This window comes from Saimiri boliviensis, chromosome Y (assembly GCF_048565385.1).
Source record: "Saimiri boliviensis isolate mSaiBol1 chromosome Y, mSaiBol1.pri, whole genome shotgun sequence".
In the NCBI taxonomy this organism is placed as follows: Eukaryota; Metazoa; Chordata; class Mammalia; order Primates; family Cebidae; genus Saimiri; species Saimiri boliviensis.
The window spans coordinates 8,606,869-8,617,249 of NC_133471.1; the positions used below are offsets into that span (position 1 = coordinate 8,606,869).

The 10,381-nt window shown below is 42.3% G+C and overlaps 1 non-coding gene across 1 annotated transcript; it reads right to left on the bottom strand.

Annotated features, from left to right (window-relative positions):
* Positions 1-7,229: 7,229 nt before the first annotated feature.
* Positions 7,230-7,369, bottom strand: LOC141583099 (U4 spliceosomal RNA). Its single transcript, XR_012515851.1, has one exon. It is a non-coding gene; the product is annotated as a U4 spliceosomal RNA (small nuclear RNA).
* Between the last annotated feature and the right edge of the window lie 3,012 nt (positions 7,370-10,381).

Here is a 10,381-nt window from a genome sequence, read left to right on the forward strand (position 1 = left end):
CTGTTCAACATAATGCTGCAGTGTTTAATACTAACTAAAGCTCCAAGTAATTATCTAGGTGTCTCCATCTGTATGTGTAGATGAATAAACAAATGGAGTTAAATAGAAATCTCCTTTGCAAAAGAATTCCAAATACTTAATGTAGACACTCAGGCATCTAGAAGGTGGAGCTAATGCCTCACACCATGAGTACTGGTTTTATGTATGTGTAAATTTATTTTTCATATATTTTTCTTGTGCTTTGGATGTGTTCTTGGTTAATTCTCTAAAATGGTGTACACTTTAGACCAGGGAAAAAAAAGTAACCTAACAGATTCAATTTTAATTTATGGATAAATATTTTAACAAGATTGATTTTGTAAAAATATGTTCCAATGGCTGATTGACTCATTGTGTCTGGATCACTTATTCCAAATTCTTCTTGGTCTTATTTTTTTCCAGTGTCTACCTTTTAGTCATAATACATCAGAATCAAATATTAGCCACTAAGAAAAAATATTCAAAGAAGAAAATAACGTAAACCAAACTTGTGTCCATGATAATTCAATATTTCACCACAACATTTTCTAAAACAAAAGTTTAAAAGGTTATTCAAAGTCGATTTCCTCAATAAGGCTTTGCAGACAATGAGGAAACTAGAGAAACAAAATTGGCAGGACATCCTATGAGTGATTTTAGATGTTTCTATGTTTTATGGGGAAAAAACACTTTACCTTTAAAATAATCACAAATAATTATTGGAAACCCAAACTCTGGAATGTTTCCAAATGTAGTTGAACTTCTATGTAATTATTAACTAGTCATGAAGTTGATACATTAAAAAAAAATTCTGCCTTGTTTGTGTAATAAAATACATAATGAATAATTAATGTTCATAGAAAAACATGTTAGACCTTGTGAAAAAAATATATTGGGGACCCCAAATCACTAAGCTAAAGTGAGAAGTCAAGCTGAGAACTGCTTAGGGCAAACCTTCCTCCCATTATTTCCAAAGTCACCCATCTGCTCACCCAGATAAATGCATATCTGATTGCCTCATTTGGAAAGGGTAATCAGCAACTCAAAAGAATGAAACTGTTAATCTTTATCTACCTATGATCTGGAAGCCCCCAGTTTGGCCTTCTCTTCAAGTTGTCTAACCTTTCTGGACTGAACCAATGTACATCTTACACATAATGATTGATGTCTCATGTCTCCCTGAAATGTATAAAATCAAGCTGTGTTCCTACCACCTAGGGCACATGTTGTTGGGACCTCATGAGGATACATCCTGGGTGTGGGGCTCCTCAAACTTGGCAAAATAAACTCCCTAAAATAATCTAAGACCTGTCTCAGATTTTTGGGGTTCATACATGTAATGTAGGATGTTAACATTTGTAAAACACACATTATTCTATCTACTATTAAAACTATACTGCCAATTAACCTTAGACTTTCTCAACAAGAAAAACAAAAAAATGTTGATGGGTATGAATAATATATTTAAACTTAAATAGTGTTGCAAGTTTTAATATGCCTACTTTACATTTTTTAATACGCCTGTTTTGACTACTTTAACCCTATAAGACAAATGAGTAATTAAAACATGAATAAAAGTATTTACAGGGGGTGGACATGTTTCCTCCAGCCTCAGGCTTGGGGTGACTTGAAAGGCACCTGCCCACCCCCAGCATTCATTTCAGCTGTCCTGATGGTGGCTCTAAGTGTTTCTCCTTTCTCTATATGTAGATCTCACCCCCAAAATAAACCCAAATCTTACAATATGTAAGGGCACACTACGATGATGAGCAGCCAAAACCTCAAGCAAGGGATGCTTGTGAAAACAAGACTTGTAGAATATAATGTATGAAAGTAAAGCCAGTGTCAGTGTTCCTTCCTCTGCACACAGGGAGCAGACATGAAGCTTTTTCCTCACTTTCCTTACGTGGCCTGCAGCCACATCTCCCCAGGTCAGACTTGAGACTTGAGGAGAATAAAACTTTGGTCTTCTCTGTGGACACGCTACCAGGTGCTCCAAAGCCATGGCCTCTCCTCAGGTGGGTCGTGAGGAAAACAAAGCTCAACTTCTAATTCTAACCCTGTCCCTAGACATTGATCCTGACCATAAACCTTGATCCATGACTTGGTCTATAATTCTGACCCTGACTTTGACCCTGACTTTTATCTTGACCCTGACCATGACCTCACCTCTAACCATACTTCCAGCCCTGACCCTGACCCAGACCCCAATTCAAACTCTATTATTATTACTACAATGTATCTCTCATCTTACCCTCTAGTGGTAAACAGCCGTATCCAAAAGCACTTTTTGATTACTTAACTTCTTTCCTTGAATTTAAGGACATCCTAAAGGAGACATCATTATATATTATGCAGTCCCTCTGAGTGGTATGGCTTCAGATAAGAAGTTCTAATACATTGCAAGACAGAAGAAGTGTGAAGGGTAGCAACACTGTGTTGTCAGGAATGCATGTTGGCATTCACTATCATCATGGGCGCTGTACTCCACATATTTTCAGTTCATTTTTTATGAATGCATTCTGACTGTTCCATCCCACCTACTTAAGTTTTTGCATGGCCACATATTTTTTTTTCTTTTTTTCTTTTTTTGCCATCGCAGGTGAGAAGAGATAATATGTGACTTTTTCAGGAGAAATCTTCAAGAAACAGTTCTATCCAGCATGCTTTTTGTCTTTTCTAGATCAATGGGGTATTGATGGTACCTCCTTCATTCTTGATTCCTGTGTTAGGACAACATGGCACAAAGCGACAACTCATCCGACCCATGGAGAGATGCAAATAAATAAGAAAGAAGATTTTTGAACCTCTGAAACTTGGAGGTTATTTGTCACCGTGGTTTAACCTAGCCCCCACTGACTGATGCAGGGCTGAAGAATGAGTCAGAAATAGGTCTGGACATGTGAAGTGCAATCCTCCAGGCTAAGTAAAATTCAAGTCTTGTTGCAAAGGTAACAGTGAGCATGATGCGTTATTAGCATGTGTGTGCGATACATAAGTTATGTCAAGTGAGAATAATGATAAACTCAACTTTAAAAGACAGTGCTAATTTGGACTGTGGAGAGATTTCAGTGTCCTACTTAGCATTTGAGACTGTCATGATTGAACAAAGTCATTAAGAACCCTAAATGGAGGCTTGAGATACATATTTGAGGTTGTCTAATATACCACTTATTCACCCTAGAATGGGCAGAGTCCTTGATCTAATTCTATGGAGACTTCCTAAAGAAAAAAACACCTGCTTTTCTCCAATAACCCACATCAAGAGATTTTTCTGCACTTCTGAGGTGTGGCTAACACGCCTCACCTTTCATTCTGTCCTCAGTGTTTTGGGGAAACACCTTTAACTCTCTATGACTTACAGGTTAATAAGTGGTCCTTATAATTCCCTCGAGAGATAGAAAAGACTAATGGTGAGGAAGTCAGCTCACAGCAGCAAGCGGGCATGTGTGATCAGCAGCCATGTGGCTCATCTGCTGGATTACTACATACAATGTTCTGCAATGTTGCTTAACACAATGGGACTCTCTCCTGACTCAGGAGGTTTAATTGTTCACCAACTTCTTTTTTCTGCCCTCCTAGTCTCCTAAAAGGAAAAGAACTCTGAGATGATACAGTGAGTCAAAGGAATGCGAACCATCTCACAGTAAAATAAAGATCCCTAAAAAATCCCTGGCCTAAAAAGACAGCCTTGTCTGAATAAGTCTGAATGTGCTGACAGTGGACACGGGAGCGTGAAGGTGGTCAAAATGTTCACATTAAAGAGCTTCCACACAGATTGCAAGAAAAAAGGGAGGAATGGAGATGGAGCACGAGTCCCTAAAATAAAACTAGATGTTTTGAGATCAGTTATATTCTTTCTGACAAAAATGAGAGACAGAAACCAAAGTTTAGCCTGAGATGACAATTAACTGAACAATAAGCCAGAGGCACATGTGGTGTAGACTGATTTAAATGTTCTCCCTTATATTAATATAAATACTAAATTAATATCATATAAATATAAACACTTGGGTCCACAGTAGTTTTAAAGGAGATTTCACAAATGGGGTTGGCTTTTGAAGGTTAGCACTGATGGTCCAGAAAATTCATTTTGGTCCAGAGAGAGAAAGAGAAATTTCTCGGGTCCCTTCAGGAAGGCTTCTGGCTTTGCCTCGCCTTGTATGTTTGAACTATGCATACAGCAGAAGAAGACAGAATTTCACAGATTTAAGGTGTGAAAAGTCACCGGGTGCTTTAAGAAGCCTGGGATTCTTCTTGGAAAAATAAGTTTGTGGAGACAAAATGAGTTGGAGAAGGTTGTTATTGAAGTGAATCAGAATTGCTTTTAGTAATCTGCTTATTACCCTCACCTCCACTGCCTTAACCTCTAACCCTAGACACTACCCCTACCCCTACCCCAATCCCTCATCCTACTCTTTAGCCCTGACCCTTGACTTTTGACCCTTGACCCCAACCCACAAACCTTAACACCAACCCTAAACTTAACCTCTAACCCTAACACTAACCTTAACCCATTACATCTGCCTATATTCTCCAGCAGAAGCAGGGACCCTTGGCTCCCAGCTGTGCACCATTGCATCTGGCACAGGACTCCATAGCAGTCCCTGAATAGGCACCTGAACGCCCATTGTGCCAGCCATGCAGTGGAAGCCCTCACTATATTCTCACCTCCAGAACCAGGGCTCAGCACCTGCATCAGGCTACTCAGGGCTGAAATGAGCTGGGACACCCAAGGTCTTCATAAGACCAAGGCTATCTCATGCCTCCTGTCACAGAGAGAGACACAGACCCAGCAGCATCACACGCACCTTCCTTCCCTCCACAGCAGCTCGGCAACCTTCCAAGTTAAGGGCCCTTCCCTGATGACACTCCAAGCACAAAGCACTGGACTTTAACACAGTGAGGCTGCACACATTATTCTGTGTAGATGCCCACTTAGGCTGCTGGGAGAAAGAGTGGTAGAGGGACCCTCATGTTGGCCTGTGGTATACATGTTCTGGTTTATACGACTACAAGCCATTTATGAGAAACTCAAGCTGAAACACTACTTGTTTCCAATGTTTTGTCAGAGAGGATTTACAATGTATGCTCCCAAACAAGCTAGCCACAGAGCACAGTGACTACTTCCTCTCTTAAGTCACTCTGAGGGCCTCCGCATCAGTACTAGAATTGGAACATTGGTAGAGAAGAACTGGGATGTTGAGGTTGTACTGGATACTTGCTTGACACCAGCCTCCCCTCAACTATGCTTACAGACAGCCCAGATCCCGCCTGATAAATCAGACATTTTAACACACAGAGCTCTTGATAGCAGAACAGCACAGGTGCACCATCAACCTTATTATTAAATATGCCTTTATATTTTATCTTTGATTGTGGAAGTCATGTGATAAACATTGTGGACTAACGACCTTTGAGATCTCTTCACAGAATCCTATCTGGTGGACCCCCAGATCTGCCAACACAGAGAAGACATCCACAAACATATGCAGAACAGAGGCAAGATAAAACTATCTCAGCCTCAAAGTGGCCTGGCAGTCACAGAAACGGCCATGTTGGTTCTGGCCCATATGAGGAGTCAAGCTTTCGGCTTGAGGCACCCCACTGCACCTGAAAAATCAAGTTGTGCCTAACAAAGAAGAAACAGCCAGTCTAATCTCCCTAATGAAAGATTATCCCTGGGGCCTGAAAACTCTGGGGTATAACTCCTCCCTCCTCAGGCTTGATCCCAAGGTACAAGACCACATGCACCAGCAGCATGGGTCAGCAAGTGAGCAGAAGCCAGAAAAGGGCAGACTAGAAGACAAGGATCCCCTGAAGATCAGGAGAGAGGCTGTCTAGGTACCACGGAGCAGTTACGTCAGACTGGAACACATCCCATTTACAAAAGTCTAGAAAACCCCAGCCTCACCCTCACTTAGGTCTGATACCATTTTAGGCCTCAGCCCATCTGCGCCCAGGCGCTCATGAAAACATCATGTTGTGGCCTGGCGCATTGGCTCAAGTCTGTAATTCCAGCACTTTGGGACGCTGAGGCCGGTCGATCACGAGGTCAAGAGATTGAGACCATCCTGGTCAATATGGTGAAACCCCGTCTCTACTAAAAATACAAAAAGTAGCTGGGCATGGTGACACATGCCTGTAATCTGAGCTACTCAGGAGGCTGAGGCAGGAGAATTGCCTGAACCCAGAAGGTGGAGGTTGTGGTGAGCTGAGATTGTGCCATTGCACTCCAGCCTGGGTTACAAGTGCGAAACTCCATCTCAAAAAAAACAAAACAAAAAGAACAAAAAAATAAAATAAAATAAAATAAACACCACCTGGAGCTGTTTGCTGGCGCTCTCAGTGTTAGAACCAATAAAAACGCCTTGCACCTAACATCTGACGTGGTAGTCCAAGAGTGATATCTGCATGGCACGCCTCCTCCTCCACCCTTCATATCCAAGTGATCACCAAGGTTACAAGCCAGCCAGGGAAGGTAGCTCATGCCTGTAAGCCCAGTACTTTAGGCGGCTGACGCATGTGGATGACCTGAGGTCAACAGTTCGAGACTGCTCTGGCCAACATTGGAAAAGCCTGTCTCAACTAGAAATTCAAAAATTAGCCAGTGTGGTGGCAGGTGCCTGTAATTTCAGCTACTCAGGATGCTGAAACAGGAGAATCGCTTGATCCTGGAAGGCACAGTCTGCAGTGAGTCAAGATCATGCCATTTAACTCCAGCCTGGGCAACAGAGCAAGACTCTGTCTCAAAAAAAAAAAAAAAAAAAAAAAAAAAAAAAAAAAAAAAAAAGAAAGAAAAGAAAATAATTAGTATAATTTTGTCTCTAGAAGAGGGGTCTTGTCTAAGACCCCAGCAACAGAATTTTGAATCTCACATGAAATGAAAGTTATGGCAAGTCGCAGCCTAGTGACTTTAAAAGAGTTTATTAGCCACTACTAAGTGACAGAGCAGGGAGTCCTTAGAAAGCAAGAGAAGGAATGCACCTGTTTTATAGAACAAAATTTTTTTTGAGATGGAGTTTTACTCTTGTTACAATGACATGATCTTGGCTCACTAAAACCCCTGCTTCCTGGTCTTAAGGATTCTCCTGCCTCAACCTCCCAAGTAGGTGGGATTACATGTGTACACCACCAGGTCCAACTAATTTTTTTGTATTTCTTTTCCATTTTAATTTATTTTAATTTTTTATTTAATTTTTTAAATTCCATCCCTGTAGAGACTTTTAAATGTTGCCAATGCCGACTGTATTTCCAGTCGTCATGGCAAGGTATTGGAAAAGTTTTCAATTAGCAATAATCACACCTCAGGTAAACCTCACTGGCTACGATACTGCCACTGTGCAAAGCTTTTTTTAATTTTTTTTTTTATTTTTATTTTAGTAGAGACTGGGTTTCACCATGTTGGCCATGCTGGTGTCTAACTCCTGGCCTCAGGTTATCTGCCCTCCTTGGCCTCCCAAAGTACTGGGATTGCAGGTATGATTACTTAATGTTTACATTAAGGGATTACATTAATGTAAACTTTAATGTAAACATTAAGTAATCACACCTGTAATCCCAGCACATTAATGTACAAACAGAATTACTTAATGTTAGTTTATATAGGTTATTAAGAATAGTGTTATCTCTTATGAAGGATTGTGATCACTTTGTGTAAGGCTATTAGTATTGCTATTTTTCTTTGTTACTATTGATTTTAACAATAATTTATGAGTGTACTATTATCTTTAAAATTTATTTTTAAATTAAGAATGCTTTTTGTTTAAAGTACTGGTATATTTTTATAAGTTGTGAGTCTTTTGTTATTAATTTGTTCCTGCAACCATAAATATTTTATAACCAAAGGTGATCAATCCCTAAATATATAATCCAACAGATATAGTCTGTGTGTGTGTGTGTGTGTGTGTGTGTGTGAGAGAGAGAGAGAGAGAGAGAGAGAGAGAGAGAGAGAGAGAGAGAGAGTCTCGTTCTGTCTCCCAGGATTGAATGCAGTGGTGTGATCGTGGTTGGCTCACTGTGGCCTCAAACTCCTGGGCTCAAGCAATCCTGCAACCTCAGCCTCCTGGATAGCTGGGACCACAGGCACGAGCCACCATGTCAGCTAATTTTTATATTTTTTGTAGACATGAGGATCTCAGTATTTTCCTAGGCTGGTCTTGAGCTCCTGATCTCAAGTGATCATCCCGACTTGGTCTTCCAGAGTGCTGGGATTACACTCATGAGCCCTGCACCTGCCCAGATTTAGCTTTTTTCTAAAGATTTTATTTAAAATAAAATCACTGTGGTTAAGGTGCCTCTGACAGTTTTGCATTTTAAGTGCAAAGACTATGTTGAGTGAATTTTTCCATCAGTTGTAAGAAGTGCATCCATGGCTGGGTGCGGTGGCTCAAGCCTGTAATCCCAGCATTTTGGGAGGCCGCGGCGGGTGGATCACGAGGTCAAGAGATCGAGACCATCCTGGTCAACATGGTGAAACCCCATCTCTACTAAAAATATAAAAAATTATCTGGGCATGGTGGTGCGTGCCTGTAATCCCAGCTACTCAGGAGGCTGAGGCAGGAGAATTGCTCTAACCGAGTAGGTGGAGGTTGTGGTGAGCCGAGATCGCGCCATTGCACTCCAGCCTGGTTAACAAGAGCGAAACTCTGCCTAAAAAAAAAAAAAGAAAAAAAAAAAGTACATCCATATTTATTTCATTCCTATGGTTTCCAATTAATTTTCCCTTCTTCCTTTTTGGAAACACACGGGCTAGTGGGCTCTGTGTCAGTTTGCATTTTCAGAACCACAGCGATGAACACTCTGCACTCAGACTTCAAGTGGTGCAGAGGGACGGCCACCAGAGGGCGCGCATCCTCCACCAGTGCTGTGAGCACGAGGGCCCTGCAGTGCCCATGGCCACCAGCAGAGGACGCTCTAGAGCAAGGCGGCATAACTACCTAAGGGCCAAGCTCCTCTAACAATCAGAAGCCCAGCTTTACATAGGCTTACAACTCCAGATAATGACACGCAAAAGTGTCTTGGGTTTACAGTTCTAGAAATTACATGGGAAAGGGTCTTGGTCCATGGCGTAGGTGTGGAGTGGGGGCTTGAACTCTTTTAAGTTAAAACAACGCCTTCCGGAAAGATTCCCCCACACTATGCCTGCGATCTATAAGGTGGTGCCTGGTCGGCCAGGCTTTACTTCTATTGAAATACAGTGTAGAAGTCAAGCAGGGGGGTGACCTTAGATGCTTGGGTCTCCTTCTTCATTGGGTCACCTCCTCCCTGCACATGGCCACTTTCCCACCTGGGCTACTTTCCAGTCTCATTCACAATTGTTCTTAACAACTGTGGAAAGAGGACAGCTGTGGAGCCTCTCTCTTGTCCAAATTACTCTGCTGAGAGAACTGATAACTCGTCTCACTGGACCATGGATGGCCCTGGGAAGAATACCTCTGTCCCTGTATTTTGGACAACGACTACGAGGTGGTCAGGCACAGTGGCTCACACCTGTAATCTGAGCACTCTGGGAGACAGGGGAAAGTGGATCATGATGTCAGGAGTTCAAGATCAGCCTGGCCAAGATGGAGAAACCCCGTCTCTACTAAAAACACAAAAATTAGCCAGGTGTGGTGGTGGGCACATATAATCCCAGCTATTTGGGAGACTGAGGCAGGAAATTGCTTGAACCTCGTGTCAGGTTTCCATATACAAACCTGGAGCCTAAAAGTCTGAAATCCTGCTTGCCTCTTGATCCTCTCCCATCCTTCCCTGGGCCCCCTCTCCCGCACCCCCATCCCCTCCTTTGCCATTGTTTCTGAGTACCCAGCGGAACTTCCCTGGACAAGCCCTTCAACCAATCCTGCCATTTCCACTGTTCTTATGAATGTGAATACCCCTCACCCATCCTGTCATCTTAACTGCTTTTCTGCCTCACTGCAGCAGACACTGTAACTGAACTTGTGGTCATGTACACTCCTTGCCGCTACCCATCATTATAACTGATCTTACTCTGTAACTTTCCACTGCCCACTCCAAACCTGTAAAACCAACTCCCACCCCACTGCCCTTTGCTAACACCATTTTCGGCCATAGCCGAACTGCACACAGGTGAATAAACAGCCATGTGGCTCACACAAAGCCTGTCTGGTGAGGGGCGGGTCTCCTCATTCAAAGAGCAAATTTTCAACATTTTGGTACCAAAACCCGGGATGTGGGAACTCCTTCAGAAGACCAAACCCCCATTCCTGTTCTTTTGCTTCTTCCATGAGGAGATCAACCTACCGATTCAGGTCATCAGACCAGCCACCCCACACACCACCAGCTGTTTTGGTGAGCAGTGTGTCTTTTTTTCTTTCCCATTCTTTAATCTTTTCCTTTC